At 54.8% G+C, this 10753-nt stretch overlaps 1 long non-coding RNA gene across 1 annotated transcript; it reads left to right on the top strand.

Annotated features, from left to right (window-relative positions):
* The first annotated feature begins 871 nt into the window (after positions 1-871).
* Positions 872-9227, top strand: LOC147012705 (uncharacterized). Its single transcript, XR_015051036.1, has 2 exons — positions 872-1851; positions 8580-9227. It is a non-coding gene; the product is annotated as an uncharacterized LOC147012705 (long non-coding RNA).
* The last annotated feature ends 1526 nt before the right edge of the window (positions 9228-10753 follow it).

Genomic DNA, 10753 nt, shown 5'->3' on the forward strand with positions numbered 1-10753 from the left:
GGGGTTTGACTGTGTGGAGTTTTTCATCAAGAAATTCCCCTGTCTGTTCAGTGGCGGTGATAGTGACATAGACATTCTTGAGAGTGAATTCGCTCACGACCAGGCACACGCCTCCATAGCTACAATTGCTACTGAGACAGTGAGAGTGGATGAGCAGTGGCATCGGATTTCACAGCTCACAGATCCCTGCACTGGTGCCAAGAAGTATCCTAATTTGAGCAAAGTGATGAAGGGAATCTTGGTCATTCCTCATTCGAACGCATCATGTGAGCGGGCACTCAGTCTTGTACGGAAGAATCAAACTGAATTTCGTCCCAATTTGAGTGTCAAAACCCTGGAAGCTCTCTTAATTGAAAAACTAGCTCATAGCACCCCTTGCTACCAGAGAGAATACAGCAAAGACATAATCAGAAGGGCTAAAAGAGCCACACAGCTGTCACTCAGCAAAGCTGCCATGGAAAAAGCAAGCAGCAGTAGTACCAGCCAGTAAGGTAAGAAAAATATTGCTTCTTTTGTGCTTTTTGTTAATCTTTGATTGTCCCCTAACTTACTAATATTAACATACATGTAACATTAAAAAGTGCACAATTTTCCCCTTTTTTGTTCAAAAAGTGGGAATTCTTAACATGTTAAATGCTCCAAAATAGGGCTCAGAGGGCACTAGAGAGCGTCTGGAACCCCAGAGCTTCCAGGGCCCTAAGGCGGGCCCTGGACTCCGCCGCAAGGGTCGAGCGCTCCGCGCTCGAGATGTGCGCTTCGCGCACATTATTTGGTGTCGGTTGCAAATCCTCCCTAATTCTGATTTCCAAAAGTTGGCATCTCTGTATATAGCCTGGTGTGTTGGCGCAGTGGTTTGGGCAGCGGCTTGGGATCCAAAAGGTCCTGAGTTCAAGCCCCGTTGGGCCACTGAATTAATACACCAGGGGGTTGACTCAGCCTGTCATCCTTCCGAGGTCGGCGAAATGAGTACCAGTGTACTGGGCCGGTGTATACCCCGGTTAAAATAGGTGTACCATATCCCTGTGTTGTAAGAGGCGACCAGGGTTGCGTCAGGAAGGGCATCCGGCGTAAAACATGTGCCAAATCACTATGCGGATCGGATGATCCGCTGTGGCGACCCCTAACGGGAGCAGCCGAAAGGAGAAGAAGAAGAAGAAGATATATATATATATATATTGTTGTGGTTACCAAATTCGCAAACCACCATTCAGGTCCCTTAGGTGAGGTATCTCGGTAAGTGCATGTGTAGTTAGGCCCAAACCGGTTGTCTAGTGGGAATACATGTCATTTATACGTGCTGCGACTCTTCAGGATAGCCGTTTTTCTTTCACTATCTTTATTTTGGACCACCCGCCATCACAACCACAACAACAACCACCAACCACAACGCCGCTTCACCACAACCGCCACGACCTTTACCGTCACAACTCGCCACCATCGCATCACCGTCATCTCGCGCCACTCATGGGCACCGATGCTGGACTCGTGTAGGACGCACGTTGAACAGCGTGTACAAAATCACGGATTTTCTGCTTCAAAAACGGATCCAAAACGACACACGCCCACTTTTTGCCGTCCAATCGGTGAGCGAGGGGCGAATTGGCCCCGCCCCCAGGGCGATCGATATATGCAAATTTGTGGATCAAAAAGCCTTCACGCCCACTTTTTCTCGGGCCAATGGGGAGCGAGTTGAAAGGTCAAAGGGAGGGGGTCAAAGGCGAAGTTACGGGGGGATAAAAAGGACGGTGTTCGTCAGTCAAAGGAGTAGTAAAAGTCGGAACGAGTAGTAAAAGTCGGAACGAGGAAGGAAGGAGTCGGAACGAGTAGTAAAGGTCGGAACGAGGCGAAGGAGTCGGAACAGAGAGTCAAGACTTCGCGGGCGGTGGAGCTGCTCGTCGTGTGCGTTGGAGTCGGAACGGAGGGGACGAGCTGTGGAGAGGCGGCGAGTCGGACGAAGGGTGCTCGCGTCGTGCAAGGAGCTGCGCGCCCGAGGGAGGCCGGCAGCGCGACCTGGCCGAGGTGGAGACGCTCGTCGCACATAATAAAGATCCTCTCTACCCCGAGCATCAGCAACCCCCCTCCTGTTTCCCCCGCGCTGAGATAGTGCGACCAAGGGGGCCCCGTTCCCACCCCCTGCCAGGCACTGTCCACGAGGCCCGCGGGTTGCGGGGCCATCGCCGCTCCGCGTCTCATCACCAGACGGGTAGGCCCGACCAGGTCTCGGCCCCAGGCCTACCTCATTCTTGAGGGTATTTCTTTTCCTTGGTTTTGGGTATGTGTTGTCGGCGCCGTCTGTGAAGTAGAATTGTGTAAGTGTTGCCGTGTGCTCGGTAGTCGGTATTAGCTCTGCACTGTGTTTTCACTTTTATGTTTGCTTTTTGTGTAAATGGAATTGTGTTTTCTTTTTTGTGTGCATTTGGTGGAATTGTATTTGTGTGCTTTCCGTTCGTCGCGAATAAATGTGCTTTATTGTTGAACTGTTTCCCGCTTCGCTTCGTCTTTTTCCCCATTGAACCCCCATCTTGCTTCACGTAAAGGGTTGGTAGTGGGCTGAGTACGCCCGATAATTAATCGAACCGTCGAGGTCGACGATAACACCGCTCGGTTATTCTGATAGTACGGAACGGGTCGCTTAAGTGGCCCGTGTCCGAAGTCGACCTGCGGCGAGGTGCGATCGCCCGGTCTACCCTCCGCGTGGGTACTTAGGTAGTTCGAATTTGGCGAGCAACCCTATCCCACGCGGGGGCTGATTGGCTCGATCGCGGTGAGACCGAAAGGTCCACCCGTGACTGGTTCCCGGCGTTAGTCCGAGAGGGTCACGACTGGATTGTCCGTCCGGTGGGCGACGCGCCGCGATTCGAGTTACGTGGCCGTCGCACGCCGGCGGGCGCGAAGACCGCAACACTGGTGTCAGGAGTGGGATACAAATCCATCGCCCTCCTCTCGGCACTGGTATCGGAGAACAGGAAAACGGGCTCTCCTGTCTCCAGCGAAATTCACGGGAATCGGTCCAGGGGTGAGAGAAGCGACCCCCGATTCCCTCCAAATTACGAGCGAGCAAATTAACCCTTCACGAGAAGCAAGATGGCGTCTCAAGGCGAGCGGGAGCCGGGGGTATTAGAAATGTATATGTGTAATAATGTAGAGTCCATGGTCCAGGATGGAATCCCCGAGCAGGAAATGTTGATTGTGCAGGAACACGGACTCGCCCAACTAAACCCAGAGCCCGAAATGGGTGCGGCAGCGGCCGCAGTGTATGACACCTCCCCCCCCCTCTCCACCAAAACCCTTGCTGAAACGGCTCAGCTGAGTGCACCCGACGTGGCCCAGCTATGCGCCATGCTGGCGGCAATGACAAATGAAATAAAAAACGAAATGAAAGACATGAACAAGCAAATGAATGAAGTGAAAACGACGATGGATGCGAATACACAACAAATAAACGAAAAGATGGATACAAAAATGAACGGAATGGAAACAAACATGAAAGAGCTGCGGGGTGAGACGCAGAACATGGGCCAATGCCTGCAGGCGGGCATGAAGGCAGTGAGCAGGGAGCTTAAAATGGCGACTCCACGTGTGGGAGCAAACGAGCTGGGTGGGGGTGCAACGGCTGACAGGCCCGCGGTGGAGGCGGGTGAAAAAATAATTCGTGGAACGTGTTGGGCGAGGGTCGTGACGATGACCGAAAGGGAAAAATTAAATGGGGAGACCAAAACGTGTGAGACGAGACACGAGGTGACGACAACAGAAATAATAGTTGAGACAAGGGAGGTAAAGGGTGAAGAGTTGGCAGAGACACGGGAGACAGAAAAAATAGAGGGAAGACTACACGATGAAGACGGGGTAAGTGACGCGCACGCACACACGGAGGTAGTGGAGGACAATGGGGGTGAGCTCGCGGAGCGTGTTGGGACCCGGTGCGAGCACCTGGATGGCCTCCTCCAGGAACGAGGGGAGGGAGTATGCCCCCTTGAGGCGAGTCACGACCAGGTGAGTTCGGTCGTGCTTTGCGAGGTTGAGGGGACGAGTGCTGTGGACGGGTGCACGGAGAGCTTGGGGGGTATGGAGGCCCCGGAGACCCTTGTGGGGACACGAATCCCCAGTATGGTTGTCCCTGTGTGTGTGGTGAAAGGTGTGAGTGCGTCCCCGTGTGTGGAAGCGACCCCGTGTGTGATTGGTGTGGTGGCGATGGTGCCGCAGTACGTGCTTCCCAGCACGCCGTGTGTGGATGAGGCACGGAGTATGAGTGAGGAACCGCGGGTGAGTGCCCCCGCGTGTGTGGATGAGGCACCGCGGTTAAGTGCCCCCGCGTGTATGAGTGAGGGACGTTGTGTGGAAGAGACCGCGTGTGTGAGTGTCGCCGTGTGTATGAGTGAGGTACCGCGGGTGAGTGCCCCCGCGTGTATGAGTGAGGCACGGTGTGTGGATGAGGCACCGCGGTTGAGTGCCCCCGCGTGTATGAGTGAGGGACGTTGTGTGGAAGAGACCGCGTGTGTGAGTGTCGCCGTGTGTATGAGTGAGGTACCGCGGGTGAGTGCCCCCGCGTGTATGAGTGAGGCACGGTGTGTGGATGAGGAACAGCGGTTGAGTGCCCTCGCGTGCGTGGGTGAGGCACCGCGGGTGAGTGCCCCCGCGAGTGAATGGAGCACCACGTGTGAGTGGTATGGTTTGTGTGAGGAAAATGGCAAACGTGAGTGAACGGCCGTGTGCAAGGTCGCTGTGTGCCAGGGAGACCGTGTGTGTGAGAGAGCGGTATGAGAGGGAGATGTCGGTTGGCATGCGGGAGCACGCAGCCGCATCTCCCGGTGTGAATGTGATGGTGTGGACTGTGTGCGTCGTGACACGCAGGTGTGCGTGGGTTGAATGGAGACGACGACGGCGACAGAGGAGAGAAAGCCGGGTAGCGGCTGTAGTTGTTTCGGGGACCGTACCGGGTTCACCCGGCAGTGAGCACGCGGTTCGTGCTGTGCAACGCACGAGACCGCCACGTGCTCGCTTGCGAGAGTGAAGTCCCGGTCCGGAAACGCACGCGGTGGATTTGCCGATCCCGCGGACGGACAAAGTTTAGGCAGGTAAATGGATTTGGACCGGACGGGTTCTCCACGCGATCGTGTGTGTTAAGCTCCAACGGGCAAAGCACATGTGTTCGCGTGGGAAACCCCTCGAGACGTGGGGCTTGTGTTTTTTTTATGCGCACGGTGACGTCATGGCTGCACGTGTGGTTGGAATCCGGCAGGAGTGGTATCTCTGCCGGATGGTCCCGTCCAAGGAGGGACGAGGAACACGTGCAGCTGCATGACGTCACGGGCAGGTGCAAAGTGTGCGAGCTCTGAGTTGCCGCGCAGGTGCTGCGCATGAAAAAAAAAAAAAAGCAAGCCTCACTTTCGGGTGTACAGGATTCCTGGGCAAGGGGTGAAAGACCCCCTTACCTGGGCACAGGATGGAAACTAGTTAGGGGGAAGGGTTAGCTTAGTTAGACCGACTTCATGGGGCAGGGGTAAGTCCTCATGGAGTCCGTGGAATGGATTAGTGAGAGGGATTGTAGTCAGATTTAGGTTGGGAAATAAAATGAGTTAGGAGACAGTGACAGACTTGTGGATGTGTAGAGGGGACGTAGTTTAGCTACGTAGTGTTAAAAGGAACGTGCTGTAGTTTAAGGGTCGACGTGGGAGCACGAGTTAGTTAGGGGATGTAGTTAGAAGGATGGCAGAGTTCAGTGGTGTGTGTGTTGAAGTGTTGAAGAGTTGAGAGGTGAGTACTTGTTGAGTGAGTGAGGCCAGCGGGTCTGTGTGAGTGGAGTGAATGGGGAATGCATGGTGCGATGAGTGATTGGGGGGGGAGGAGTGACTCCCGCCCAAGGGACCCCGGGGTCAGAGTAAAGTGAGTTAGGGGGTTAGTCAAATTGAAAAATGGAGGTCGTTTTGTTGTTGGTGGGAAAGTAGGCTCGAGACCCATTTGGAGGGGTGCAGGAGCCCTGTTGACGGGCTTGGGAGCGTGGCTGCGAAAGGTGAGTATCGCTGAGTGGGTACCCCGGGCACCAGGCTAGTCGGCCGCGGTAGGCCAAGGGCCCATGGGGGGCCGGGATAGAGTAGTGGGCACGGGTGCGCCTGCTTGGTGCGGGGGCCCGGGGCGCCATTAGCCGCGTGGGCAGTGCAGTGGGCACGGGTGACCCTCGGAAAGGGGCCCGGGAGGCCGGCCTGCCACGTGTGCGTTTCAGGGGAGGTGCCATGGGGGCCACTCCCCGGTGTTAGGGAGCTGGTAGGCTCGGAGGCAGTGTAGTGCCCGGGGGTGCCATAGCGGGAGAATCGGCAGAGGGTCGTGCCTGCCAAAGGGAGCCACGTGTCCCAGCCAGGAGACCGTGTGAGGGCACGGAGAGAAAATTGGGGGGGCGAGGCCCGAAATTGTGAGGACACCAACACAGGCGACGGGAATCTGGGTTGTTAGAACCAATAGTTTAAGCGAGAGGCGCTTGTTGAAAGCCCCGGGGTAGTTTAACAGTTAAATGGTTAGGGTAGATTAGGAGATGTACCCCTCCGCACCATCCATCCCCTCGCTCTCGTTGTGGGCCGCTGGACCCACTTTGGGTTAGATCGCCGAACTCTGGGGAGGCCATTCTGAGGCTTCGTTGGGCCTCGACACAGGACGTTAGCTCTCCCTTATTCCCCTCCGGGAAGGGAACGTAGGGGTTGGGAGTAGGCTAGGTGACAGGATAGGTTAGCCGAACAAGGACGATAAAGGGGGTTAGGGGACGATTTATAGAGGGGAAGTAAAAATAAAAACAACAAAAAAAATAAGTTGGGGCTAAATTGGGGTTTGACAAATTAAGGGAGTGGGTATGTACAGTGACAGGCAAAGGCGATAGGTTGGGAGGGAGACAGGTAGGTAGGTCCGAGCCCGCCTTCCGAGTGGCCAGCACCACCGCACTCCCTCCACCAACCTCCATTGAACGGCAAAGGCTGGCCAACTTCATCGGCTGGCCGTGTTTTGCTTCAAGGCGGAGGCCGGCCAACTTCATCGGCAGCTGTGTGCTGCAAGGCCTGTGCCGGCCAGTTCATCTGCTGGCTGTTTTTCTTCGAGGCTTGTGCCGGCCTGGTTCTGCCGGCTGTGTTTGCCTGCAACGGTCTTCTTCTGCGGGCTGTGTTTGCCTGCAGCGGCCTTCTTCTGCGGGCTGTGTTTGCCTGCAGCAGCCTTCTTCTGCGGGCTGTGTTTGCCTGCTTGCCTTTGCCATGCCATGCCCACTGCCCACGTTCACCAGTCCCGTTCAATTTTTGCTTTCCCCCCCCCCCCCCCTGTTCATTTCCATGTGCGCCAGGATCAAGGCAACAGTTTGCAAGCTGCAAGAACTGCCCTGTTGGCAGCTACAACACGGGCCTGCAGTGGCGGCCCGTGCACCGTGTTTGTATTCATGCATCCATTCGTTGTGCTCATTGCGTGTGCCACTTGAGCTGGCACGGAGACTGCGTTGTGCAGCCCAAGCACCGTTGTGGTTCACTGAGTTCAGTTCAAAAGGGAAGGCCTTGGACTGCGTGTGAGCAGCCAGCCACGTTCCCTGTCACCTGCATTGTTTGAGTCAGAGACTGCATGTGGGCAGCCTGGCTCCCTGCTAACTGCTTTTCTTTGCAGAGTTCATTGATCCTGGGCCATGGTTTAGTGTAAAATTTGTAAGTTAAGGTAAGATGTACTGTACATATGAGTGCGCCCCCGGCATGTCTGTCTAGCGCCGGCAATTTTATTTAAGTCGTCCGTGTGAGTGAGTTTGTTTAGATAGTTACGCAGCCCTCAGGTTATTTATTTTGGGGACACGAATACCATGAATGTCGCACTCAGGGATCCGTAGGTAAAATGTACTAGGGGAAAACTACACATGATGGCACACGAAAATTTGACGACTCGGGACGAGTCTGTAAAAAGGGAAGGGGGTAGTGTTGTGGTTACCAAATTCGCAAACCACCATTCAGGTCCCTTAGGTGAGGTATCTCGGTAAGTGCATGTGTAGTTAGGCCCAAACCCGTTGTCTAGTGGGAATACATGTCATTTATACGTGCTGCGACTCTTCAGGATAGCCGTTTTTCTTTCACTATCTTTATTTTGGACCACCCGCCATCACAACCACAACAACAACCACCAACCACAACGCCGCTTCACCACAACCGCCACGACCTTTACCGTCACAACTCGCCACCATCGCATCACCGTCATCTCGCGCCACTCATGGGCACCGATGCTGGACTCGTGTAGGGCGCACGTTGAACAGCGTGTACAAAATCACGGATTTTCTGCTTCAAAAACGGATCGAAAACGACACACGCCCACTTTTGCCGTCCAATCGGTGAGCGAGGGCGACTGGCCCCGCCCCCAGGGCGATCGATATATGCAAATTTGTGGATCAAAAAGCCTTCACGCCCACTTTTTCTCGAGCCAATGGGGAGCGAGTTGAAAGGTCAAAGGGAGGGGGTCAAAGGCGAAGTTACGGGGGGATAAAAAGGACGGTGTTCGTCAGTCAAAGGAGTAGTAAAAGTCGGAACGAGTAGTAAAAGTCGGAACGAGGAAGGAAGGAGTCGGAACGAGTAGTAAAGGTCGGAACGAGGCGAAGGAGTCGGAACAGAGAGTCAAGACTTCGCGGGCGGTGGAGCTGCTCGTCGTGTGCGTTGGAGTCGGAACGGAGGGGACGAGCTGTGGAGAGGCGGCGAGTCGGACGAAGGGTGCTCGCGTCGTGCAAGGAGCTGCGCGCCCGAGGGAGGCCGGCAGCGCGACCTGGCCGAGGTGGAGACGCTCGTCGCACATAATAAAGATCCTCTCTACCCCGAGCATCAGCAACCCCCCCTCCTGTTTCCCCCCGCGCTGAGATAGTGCGACCAAGGGGGCCCCGTTCCCACCCCCCTGCCAGGCACTGTCCACGAGGCCCGCGGGTTGCGGGGCCATCGCCGCTCCGCGTCTCATCACCAGACGGGTAGGCCCGACCAGGTCTCGGCCCCAGGCCTACCTCATTCTTGAGTGTATTTCTTTTCCTTGGTTTTGGGTATGTGTTGTCGACGCCGTCTGTGAAGTAGAATTGTGTAAGTGTTGCCGTGTGCTCGGTAGTCGGTATTAGCTCTGCACTGTGTTTTCACTTTTATGTTTGCTTTTTGTGTAAATGGAATTGTGTTTTCTTTTTTGTGTGCATTTGGTGGAATTGTATTTGTGTGCTTTCCGTTCGTCGCGAATAAATGTGCTTTATTGTTGAACTGTTTCCCGCTTCGCTTCGTCTTTTCCTCCATTGAATCCCCATCTTGCTTCACGTAAAGGGTTGGTAGTGGGCTGAATACGCCCGATAATTAATCGAACCGTCGAGGTCGACGATAACACCGCTCGGTTATTCTGATAGTACGGAACGGGTCGCTTAAGTGGCCCGTGTCCGAAGTCGACCTGCGGCGAGGTGCGATCGCCCGGTCTACCCTCCGCGTGGGTACTTAGGTAGTTCGAATTTGGCGAGCAACCCTATCCCACGCGGGGGCTGATTGGCTCGATCGCGGTGAGACCGAAAGGTCCACCCGTGACTGGTTCCCGGCGTTAGTCCGAGAGGGTCACGACTGGATTGTCCGTCCGGTGGGCGACGCGCCGCGATTCGAGTTACGTGGCCGTCCGCACGCCGGCGGGCGCGAATCCGCAACAATATATATATATATATATATATATATATATATATATGCATATATATATATATATATATATACATATATATATATATATATTGTTACGAATTCGCGCCTGCCGGCGTGCGAACTGCCGCTTTCCACTAATAGTAGCAGCTCGCCCCCCGGACGGACAATCAGTCGTGACCTTCCGGAGCAACGCCGGAACCCTGTCACGGGTGGGTCTTCAACCCCACCACGGCCGATCCAATTGTTTACCCGCGCAAGATAGAGTCACTCGCCGAATTCGATAAACCTAAGTACCTGCACGGGCAGCCGACCGGGCGACCGTACCTCGGCGCAGGTCGGCTCGGGACACGAACCGCTTAAGCGGTCCGTTCCGTTCTGCAGTGATAACCGAGCGGGTATTATCGCCCGACCTCGCCGGATCCGATTCTATTTAACGGGTGTTTAAAACCCAGCTATTTATTCCGCGATGCAAAATGGCATTTTCAATAGGGAGAAGACGCAACGAACGGGGTACATTTCAACCAAGCACATTTATTATAATGAAACACGTATACAATGATGCAATAGAAGAATCATGCACGTACATACAGAAAAGCATACACGGGACGGGGACAAAGACACGACTAAGGCAAACAAAAGCAAGGGAAAGCACTATGACCGAATATTCTTATTATTTCACAGGCACTTAACAGGCTTACTTGTGGACACGGCGCCACATCATTCACACAAAAGAAGAGAAAAGACCACCCCCACAGACAGGGGGGTCAGACTGGGCCCATGGGCCTTTATGGCGTGGGACTTGGCTGACCGAATGGGTCCCCCTTGACCGACGCTGGTAACCTGCACCCTCGTGGTGCGACTGTTGGCGAGCTCTCTTCCGCACTCTCCTCTCGTGCGCGCCTCGACCCTGGAACACCGCACACAACCCTCACGACTTGGCAGCCAGAGGGAAGGCACCCGGAGCTCTAACACCACGGAGCAGCAGCAATCCCCAATGCCACGAAGAGACGAATCTCCCCCGAAGAGACCATACGACTCGACGACCAACAACCAACGAACCTGGCATCTCGTGCGCCCTTTTATTCCCCAGGTTCCAACGCCTGACTCTT

The sequence above is a fragment of the Eptatretus burgeri genome, chromosome 14 (assembly GCF_056783735.1).
Source record: "Eptatretus burgeri isolate ZD-2024b chromosome 14, Ebu_testis_v1, whole genome shotgun sequence".
Classification (NCBI taxonomy): Eukaryota; Metazoa; Chordata; class Myxini; order Myxiniformes; family Myxinidae; genus Eptatretus; species Eptatretus burgeri.